The 9307-nt window shown below is 45.5% G+C and overlaps 1 protein-coding gene across 2 annotated transcripts in view; it reads right to left on the reverse strand.

Moving 5' to 3' along the window:
- Positions 1 to 5774, reverse strand: part of SLC26A2 (solute carrier family 26 member 2) — a 31115-nt gene extending 25341 nt beyond the window's left edge. For both annotated transcript variants that reach the window (XM_070517200.1, XM_014852617.3), the window contains exon 1: positions 5568 to 5774. The gene's annotated coding sequence lies outside the window, so the exon portion shown is untranslated. The remainder of the gene's footprint in view (positions 1 to 5567) is intronic.
- Between the last annotated feature and the right edge of the window lie 3533 nt (positions 5775 to 9307).

Raw genomic sequence — 9307 nt, forward strand, 5'->3', positions numbered from 1 at the left:
GTATGGGAATATGGAGGAGGAAATGGAAAGGTAATCAACAAAAAGTGTGACTTTAGCTTTCCTAGGTTTGAGATTTCTATAAGGTATACAAATGAGCATGCCCAGTAAGCAATTAAAAATGGGAGGTCTTAAGCACAGGAGAAAAGCCAAAACTGGAAAAATGGGGTGGGTGAGGGGTATATAGGTCATCAGCACACAAATGGTACCTCATTCTTCTCTGAATTACCATTGTTTAGATGTTCAATAAACGTTTGTTGAATATACACTTTATCTTCCCAACTAGATTAAAAATTATTCAAGGAGATGTTTTATGCTTTTTGTGTACTCTCACAATACCTAGCATAGAACTGGGCACACAGGAGGCACTTAATAAGTAGTTTTTGATGGATAGATTGGTTTTTATTTTAAAAAGTTATTATAACAAAAAAAATTTCAGAAAGAATGAACTTTGGGGCCAGCCCTGGTGGCCTACTGGTTAAGTCTGGTGCACTCTGCTTCAGCAGCTCGGGTTTGGTTCCTGGGCACAGACCTACACCACTCGTCTGTCAGTGGCCATGCTGTGGTGGTGGCTCACATACAGAAAGAGAAAACCAGCAACGGATGTTAGCTCAGGTGAATCTTCCTCAGCCAAAGAAAAAAATAAAGAATTAACTTTGACTTTTTAAATCTGATATTTGTTTCTTTGAAAGATAACTGATATTGTTGCTGGTGATAATGTAAAATGGTGCAATCACTGTGGAAAAGTTTGGTGGCTCCTCAAATAGCTAAACAGAATTATCATATGACCCAACAATTCCATTCCTAGGTATATATTCCAAAAGAATTGAAAATAAGGACTCAAACAAATACTTGTATGCCAAGGTTCTTAACAGCCTTATTCACAGTAGCCAAAGGTGGAAACAACCCCAGTGACCATCAGCAGATAAATGGATAAACAAAATATGGTATAAGCCATGCAATGGAATATATTCAGCCATTTAAAAGGAATGAAGTTCTGATACTCTTCATCTACAAACGTGGATGAACTCTGAGACCACTATGCTAAGAGAAAGAAGTCAGACAAAAAACAACAAATATTGTATGATTCCACTTATATGAAATATCTAGAATAGGCAAACTTATAGAGACAGAAAACAGATTAGAGGGGCTGGCTTCGTGGCTGAGTGGTTAGCTTCATGCACTCCGCTTTGGTTGCCCAGGGTTTCCCCAGTTCAGATCCTGGGTGCGGACATGGCACCACTCATCAAGCCATGCTGAGATGGCTTCCCAGATAGCAGAGCCAGAAGGACCTACAACTGGAATATACAACTATGCACTGAGGGGCTTTGGGGAGAAGAAGAAGAAAAAAAAAAAAGATTGGCAACAGATGTTAGCTCAAGGTACCAGTCTTTAAAAAAAAAAAAAAAAAAAAAAATATATATATATATATATATATATATATATATATATATATATATATTAGAGGTTACCAAGGGCTGGGGGGAATGCAGAGTGATTGCTTAATGGTTATAGAATTTCTGTTTCAAGTTCTGGAAATGGATAGTAGTGATGCTTACACAACACTGTGAATGTACTTAATGCCACTGAGTTGTACACTTAAGAATGGTAAAATGGCCAATTTTATGTTACATATATTTTAACATACACAAAACCAGGAGGAAAGAAAGCAAACTATAGCACTGTAAGGTTCTTAATATGAAATGGCACATCACTCAAAGGTAGAGAGTGATAAGTTAAAGATGCAAACTATAAAACCTTAAGCAATCCCATCAATAACAAAGAGTTATGGCTAATAAACCAACAAAGGAGATAAAACAGAATAATGGAAAATACTAAATAATCCAGAAGAAGACAGAGAAGGAGGAAATAAATAGCAAGCATATAAAATAACCTAGATCTAAAATTTGTGGAAAACTTGAAGTCTTAACATTAACCTAACATTAACATGAACAACTCACCTACCAAAAAAGTCTCTTCTCTTGATATGGAAAAATCCCAGCTAAACTAGGCTGGAGTAGGCATGGGCTGTGTAGTTCGGAAATAATTTTCCAGTACACACAGTGCTTGTAAGCAGTGGGACCGTGACTGGAACCAAAGCCTGTTTGAGTCAAACCTACTCTCTCTCTGTCTCTGGGCTGCTTATTTTAAAACTTTCTAAATCTTCAGAAAGTTGCAAGAATGATCACGGAACACCGGTATACTCACAATCCACCTATTCAGCAATTTAACAATTCACCAATTGTTAACGTTTTTCCACATCTGCACTTTTGCACTCTCCATACACACAGGTTGGTTTGTTTGGGGTTTTTTGTGTGTTTTTTCCCTGAATTATTTGAAAATTGCAGATATACTTTAGCCTTAAGCACGGAATTGAACCAACATGTTTAATCACTAAGCTATGCTGCCTGTTCTTCAAAAGAAGCATTCATTTACGACATGAGAGCAAACCACCTGGATACTCTTCAAAAATTGGCAGTGCCTCCCCACCTCCTACTGAATACAGCCTAAAAACTTCAGTAGTCTTCTCTCTATGAATAAGCCTGAAACAGCCTTTCTTTTGCTTCCTTCCACGCACCAGTGTGCCAGTCACCAATCCATGATATATTCAGCATCCTCTGCTCTTCTGGGCCTTTGCTAGTGTTGTTCCTTCAGTCTAGGATGCCTTTCCCTTCTATCTCCATCTATCTCGGTCCTTTTTCTAATCCTTTAAGGCTCACTTCAAACACCATAGGATAAGGGGGTTGAAACTTCTTAGGCTACGCTTCCCCAACATGTTACAGATAATTATTTAGCACTTCAGTTCACACGTCTGTCAAACTAGAGTATACATTTAAAGGCAGACATCAAGTCATCTTCTTTTCCACAAAACCTAGCACATAACACAGTGCCTCACACTTGGTATGTATGGCTACACACCTATATTTACTGAACTGAACAAAGAGGTGAAGTTTCAAGCGAACACAATAAAGACAAGAAAGTCTTCCTTATTTTCCAGTTATCACAAGTGATTAACAACGTTCATTTACGTCTGTGATGCAAAAAGAACCACCGGCAGAAGGCTCCTATCAGTAGCACAAGTACTACGACACGCTGTTTCTAGTATAACGCCCCATAAAAGACAAAACAATAAAATACCTGACAGAAAAATAACAATGTAAAACCACGATCAAATAATTAAATAGTGCCTTGCAAAGTGATTTACTGCTTTCAAAAAGATTTCACATACATCTCTCATTTGCCTCCTCAATAAATCAGGGAACAGATTATGAATTCCTATTCTCCATATGAGAAAAATCAAAATTCAGTCACTTGCTCAACTGGTAGGACCAGATTCTCAAACCTCATCTTCCAATTTCCAAGCTTGGCTCACTTTCTAACTTACCAGATGGCCCCCAAATTTGTTTCCTTGCTAAGAGATCTTAGGAGCTGGTTCAAAGCAATACTTTGTGGCCAAGTTCTCAACTCATTGCTGAGTCTCTTACTAATTTTAATAAGCAAGGGTTACAAACTGCTTGAAGCCGGTTTGGTAAAAGGATTAAGAACAAAATTATTTTTATCTTTCATATTACACACACACACGGGTAACTTTTTCTTTTTCTTTTAGGACCAATAAGGTAAAATTTACCTCTGTAGCTATATTTTGGCTAGAATAATTAGTAGCCTAGACCAGTGTCAAACAAGCCAAGCAGGCTCCTGCCTCCGTCTACTTTTGCTGGCCTTCTAACTGAATGCTACTGCTCACTCTGTTCATAGCTTTTCCCTGCCTGTCTTTTAGGTTTTTGCTCAGACACTGCCTTAATCAGTTCCTTCCCAGACACAATCTATCAAACAGCACCCCCGCTGCCGCCATGCCCCCTCCGGGGCCCATCCCTGCCTTGTACCCCTATCCCCTTTGCTTTATTTTTCTCCCTGCCCCTTCTCACCATCTCATATTATACATTTATTTTTTTGGTAATTGGCTATCTTTCCCATAAAGGCAGTGACTCGCTATTTTGTTCACAGCTGGATCCCCTGAATAAGCATTTAACACATATTTGTTGGTCAAATGGAAGAAGGATAGTTTCACACCTATGTGGTAAGGAAAAGAGTTACCCCTCCCCCTTTCCCCCAACACACCAGAGCCAAGTTTGTGCCAAGAAATTATACTTTGGCAAGAATCTGCCTGGGGGTTTACGCTTACTAAAAGTGATGTCATTGCTCAAACATCACCCCTAGTAAATCTAATCTAGATTTGTCCAAAGCCCTGAATATGTCATCTCCAGATCTTCCCCTAGGAGGCAGCACATTATAGTACAATGATATCCAAATACAGAAATAACGTTAAAATGCAGACTCTTGGCAAATCAAGCGATGACATCCAAGACTCAGCACCCTGGGTGATTCTGAGTCAGGGAGCTGGGGCCATACTTGGAAAATCACTGGATACGTTCTGGAATCAGACACATCTCTATCCAGATCCCAGCTACCCTGTTCAACAGCTGTATGGCGCTGGGTGAAAATCTTCATTTTACTCAGCATCAATCTCGCACCTGTAAAATGGGGATAACAATACCTAACTTGCAGGGTTGTTGCAAAGCTAACACAAGTAAAGCATCCAGTACAGTGCCTGGCACATAGCATCTGCTCAATAAATGACAGCTACTAGTCTCTGCCCCTTGACATTCCTGAAGGAAAAAATGGGCTCATTTCTTCCCACCAGGTTTGGCTCTCCATTTCTCATGGTCTCAATTTTCAAAAAACAGAACTTCTGCTTAACCCCAATACTGGATATCAAATTACTTCCAGACTTCACAGAAAGAGCCCTGGGGACAAGGAGAAACAAAAAGAAGGTACTAGAATGGGTGCCAGCAAGAAGTTTAAGTCCTGAATGCTTCTAACTCACCGTGGTCCCCAATCTGTGCAAGGAAAGAGCCCAGCCTAATATTCCACGACTTCGGGAGAACTGGGTACAAGTCCTAGCTCTGCAAATAACTTGCTGAGTAATTTCGGGCAAGGCCCTGGCCCTTTCGGTGTCCTTTCCGTGTCCCCATCTATCCAGCGAAAGAATTTCAACTTAGTCTATGAGTCTCGAAAACTACAGGTCTTGATTTGTACTTAACCAGGTGTGTGGTTTTAAAAACCAAGATAAGTCCTCTCTCGTGTCCAAGCCTCAGCTTCCCCATCTGTCCAAGGGGTGGGGGATGGGGGGTGGAAGGGTGGTCGTGGCTGGTATCTCCTCGGTCCTGCTGCCAGATATCTGACGGCTATCAGACGAGACGGCTCGTCGAAGACTCGGGGCGAAGAGCAGCACCGTTATGAGCGAGGTGCGGGGGCACCGGCTTGACGTGTGGGGTAGAGAGTGGAGAGTGGGCAGCCCTCGGCCAGAGGAGCGGGGTCGGGTCACCGGGGCTCTGACACTCGCCCCCGCCGCCGCCGACCGAGGGAATGACCGCGACGCAAGCCCGTCGGTGCGGGCTTCCTCCCACCACGCCCAGGACCCAGGCCAGGGCGACCGTGCAGGCGCCGCCGACCGCGTGGAGGCGGGCGCCGCTCCTTCCCCCTTCCCGCGTCCCCTCCCCTCTTCTCACCTCTCGGGGCCGGGCCGGCGTCCTCGGCCGTGGCGGGGCTAAGGGGACCCGGCGGCGCGGGCGGAGACCGGGCCGGCCTCCCTTTAAGCGGGCTATCCCCTTCCCCGCCCATCACCCGGCCCCCCGAGGAGGCGGGACCCCGCCAGCCAGGACGCGGGGAGCGCCGGCCGGTACCCACCCGCAGGGGAGGAAGGCGCCGCCAACACTAACGCCCGGCGCGGCAGTCACGTGGCACCGCGGCGAGCGACGCGGCCGCCAGCCAATGACGCGGCTCGGACCGGCGGGGGTGCCGCCCCCTGGCCGCTTTCCTCCTCGCGACTGGCTGCCTGAGCAGAGGGGCCACGCGGCCCTGAGTCTTAGGGACATTCATCACCCCGCTCTGGGGAGCGGTGAATCATCGCGGGGTGGACAGATCCTGGGTTCCCGGCCTCAACCGCCAGCGTATAGGGAGGAAGAAGCACCAACGGAGACGCGGAAGCGCTCCGTCTAGAGCTGCAGAGTGCTCTGCGTTTGCGAGGGGCATCGTCTTCATCTCGGACTCCCGGGGACCCAGTTCCCTCCCACCCACCTTTATAGATGGGGAAATGGGAGCCCTCAATGGGGAAGGGTCAGCTAGCAAGTTAGAGGCTCTTGCCCCAGTGTAACTTATCCTCCACCACAGGTTCTAATAGCCAGAGGCTCTTTTTCAGATGTAAATAAAAATGTAAGAATAAATATGAAATGTAATTCCAGTCCTCGTTTAAAACCCTCAGGGCCTCTCCTTGATGTTTACAGATAAAATCAAATCCTTCCCTATCCCCTCAAAGCCGTGAACGCTCTGGGCCGTGGCCCTTGCCCCTACCCCCCCGCCTCGCGTGTCTCCCTCCCTCACTACGATGCACCCCTCCTGGCCTCCTTTGCCCGTCAGGCGTGATCTCTTTCAGGACCTGAACACTGGTTCGGTTTACCTGGTTTCTTCTTGTCTGTCAAGTCTCAGCCTAAACGCTCAGCGCCTTCTCTGCCGGTCACATCCTAGCATGTTGTTTCGATTGAATTATGTGCCCCGAACTGGGCGCTATCTGATACTGAGTACACGTTAGTTTGTTCATTCTTCCTCTTGTTTAAAGCTTTCCGGGCCCACTAGATGGGAACGGAAGAGGACCTGTGAAAGAAGCAAAAGGGTTACCTTCCTTTCCTTCCCTTTCTAAGGAACCTCTTCACAGTCATTTAAGGAACTCCCTTTCTTATCGAGAGATGATCAAGGTTCTGTCACCCACGAGATTCAGAACTTCTAGTCACAAGCCTAACAGGATCAGAGCGCCTGGGTTCTACTCCTGATTGCTGTTCCCTTATGACTGAGACAAATCACTTTACCTCAATGGGCATCGATGCTCTCACCTTTGAACGGGTCATGAATGGCTCCACACCGCGGCCTGGAGAGGGTCAAGGGAGACAATGGGTGTGAGGTACTTTGTCCACTCCTTATGGGCTACAGAAGTAGCGGAATGGCAACAGTTGCCAGTTTCTGGATGCTCAAAGCTCTTCCCATTCATGATCTTAGAATTTTCACAGCAGCGTTTGAGAAGGTGCTGTATGATCATGTGCCACATGATGATATCTCGGTCAAGGAGGGACTCCGGATACGACAGTGGTCCCATAAGATTAGTACCAGACAGCCTAGGTGTGTGGTAGGCTATAACGTAGGTTTGTGTAAGTACACTCTGATGTTCATACAAGGCCGAAATCACCCAATGAGGCGTTTCTCAGAATGTATCCCCTTACATTAAGTGAGGCACGCCTGTCATATGATTCTCTCTCTATAGGTGAGGAAATGAGACTCACATGTTAGGTGACTTGTCCAAGGCCCCACAGTTGATAAGTGACAATAGCATGATTTTAACCCAGTTATACCTGACTGCAAAGCCCACTCTTAACCACTTTAACACTTTAACCACTTTAACCACTCTAACACTTTAACTCACTGTGTTAGTTAAATGTAAGAATCCAACCCCATCCTCCCATGTAACAGACACAATGAAGACTGGTTTAATTTAATAATGGTTATCATTTTCTTCTTTTATTCCATCATTTTAATCTACATTACAGATGAGGAAACTGAGGCTCAGAACATTGTTACTGAACAAGGTCATGCAACTGACAAGTAGTTAAGGTGGGACAGAAGTGAATTTTCCAACTGAAAGCTGTCACATGCCAGAACCCCTCGGAACCCCTGTAGGTCAGCCTTTAGTGCCTCCCTCCCTCCCAATTTAGCATCCCAGGCTGCTGTTAATGTGTAGTCCCCCCACCTGCTCGCATTCACTACCCCTACCGCAGAGGCCACATGGAGCTGAACTTTGGTCTGCCACTCCTACTTCACCTTCATGATGTCGAGTTCTCTGCAGCAGGAATCCAAGGGGTGAAACAGATAACTGAGTCCCTGCTAATGGAGAGCTGGCTAATAATCAGCTTCCTCGATAACAGCAGGTCAGCAGCCCAGCCCGCCAGAACCCTGATCTCTTTATCCCTCCCATCTGAGCCTGGGCATTTTCCCTCCTGCTGGTCTCAGGGTTCACAGAGGTAGCCGGCAGCCAGAGGGTCACATATTACAGCCATAACTGTGTCCTCAACTGCTTTCCAAAGAGTAACTAATGCTGCGCTAACTGAGGGTTTGTGGGCCAGCAGAGAAGTCATCTCAGGTCAGAGGCCCCTTCCGGATTCCCCTCAGCACTTCCTGACCACCCGCTCTCCCCAGGAGGACAGGTCACCTCCTCTGAGACCCTGCTACAGTGAGCCCTGAACGGACTCCCTCTACTGAATGGGCTATTCCAGATCTGCTATTTGGGATTCATTTTCACTGCTATAGGTGTTTTACTTTTTTTTTTTAATTTAACTTGTTTTTGGAAATAGGTAACATGGACAAGTAAACAAATTCAAAAGATCTAAGAGTCTACAATGAAAAGTAAATCTCCCTCCCACACTGTCCGCTCTTACCCCAGTGGCCCTTTCTGGAGGCAAGCACGGCACCAGTTTCTTGTGTTGCCTTCCAGGTTATTCTACACCAGCAGTTCTCAATTCTGGCTGCAAATCCGAATCTCTTGGGGAACTTTTAAAAGAGAACAACGTTCATGTCCCATCCCTAGATACTAGGATTGAATTGATGTAGAGTGGGCTCAGGCAGTGATGTTATTTTAAAGCTTTCTAGGAGATTCTAATGCACAGGTAGGGATGACAAACCAATGAGCTATGTATATACAAGACTCTCTCTCCCTCTCTCTGTACATATTTTAAACAAAAGGGGCATACAATATACACTATCCTACACTCTTAAAAAATTAATATTATACCTTGAAAATTGCTCCATGTCAGGGCATAAAGAGCTGCTTTCTGGCTATCTGTTGCTGAGTGACAAACCACCCCGAAACTTAGAGGCTTGAAACAACAGTAAGCACTTTGTTATTTCTCTTGGTTTCTGTGCGTGAGGAATATGGTAAAAGCTTGAGTGGGTGGCTCTGGTTTGGGGTCTCTCATAGAGCTACAGTCACACAGTGGTTGGGTTTGGGACAGGGGATGGGGGCTGTAGCAGCTGAACATCTGGACATCTCTCTTCGTATCGTCTCAGGGCCTTCCTTGTGCTCTCTGTGTGGGCTAGTGTGGGCTTCCTCACAGCATGGCTGTTTCAGGGCAGTCTATGGTTAAATGACCGGTGAAGGCTTCAAGAGTTCCAACAAGCAAGGATGACACTGGATAGCCTTTTATGATCT

The sequence above is a fragment of the Equus asinus genome, chromosome 9, assembly GCF_041296235.1.
Source record: "Equus asinus isolate D_3611 breed Donkey chromosome 9, EquAss-T2T_v2, whole genome shotgun sequence".
NCBI classification, from domain to species: Eukaryota; Metazoa; Chordata; class Mammalia; order Perissodactyla; family Equidae; genus Equus; species Equus asinus.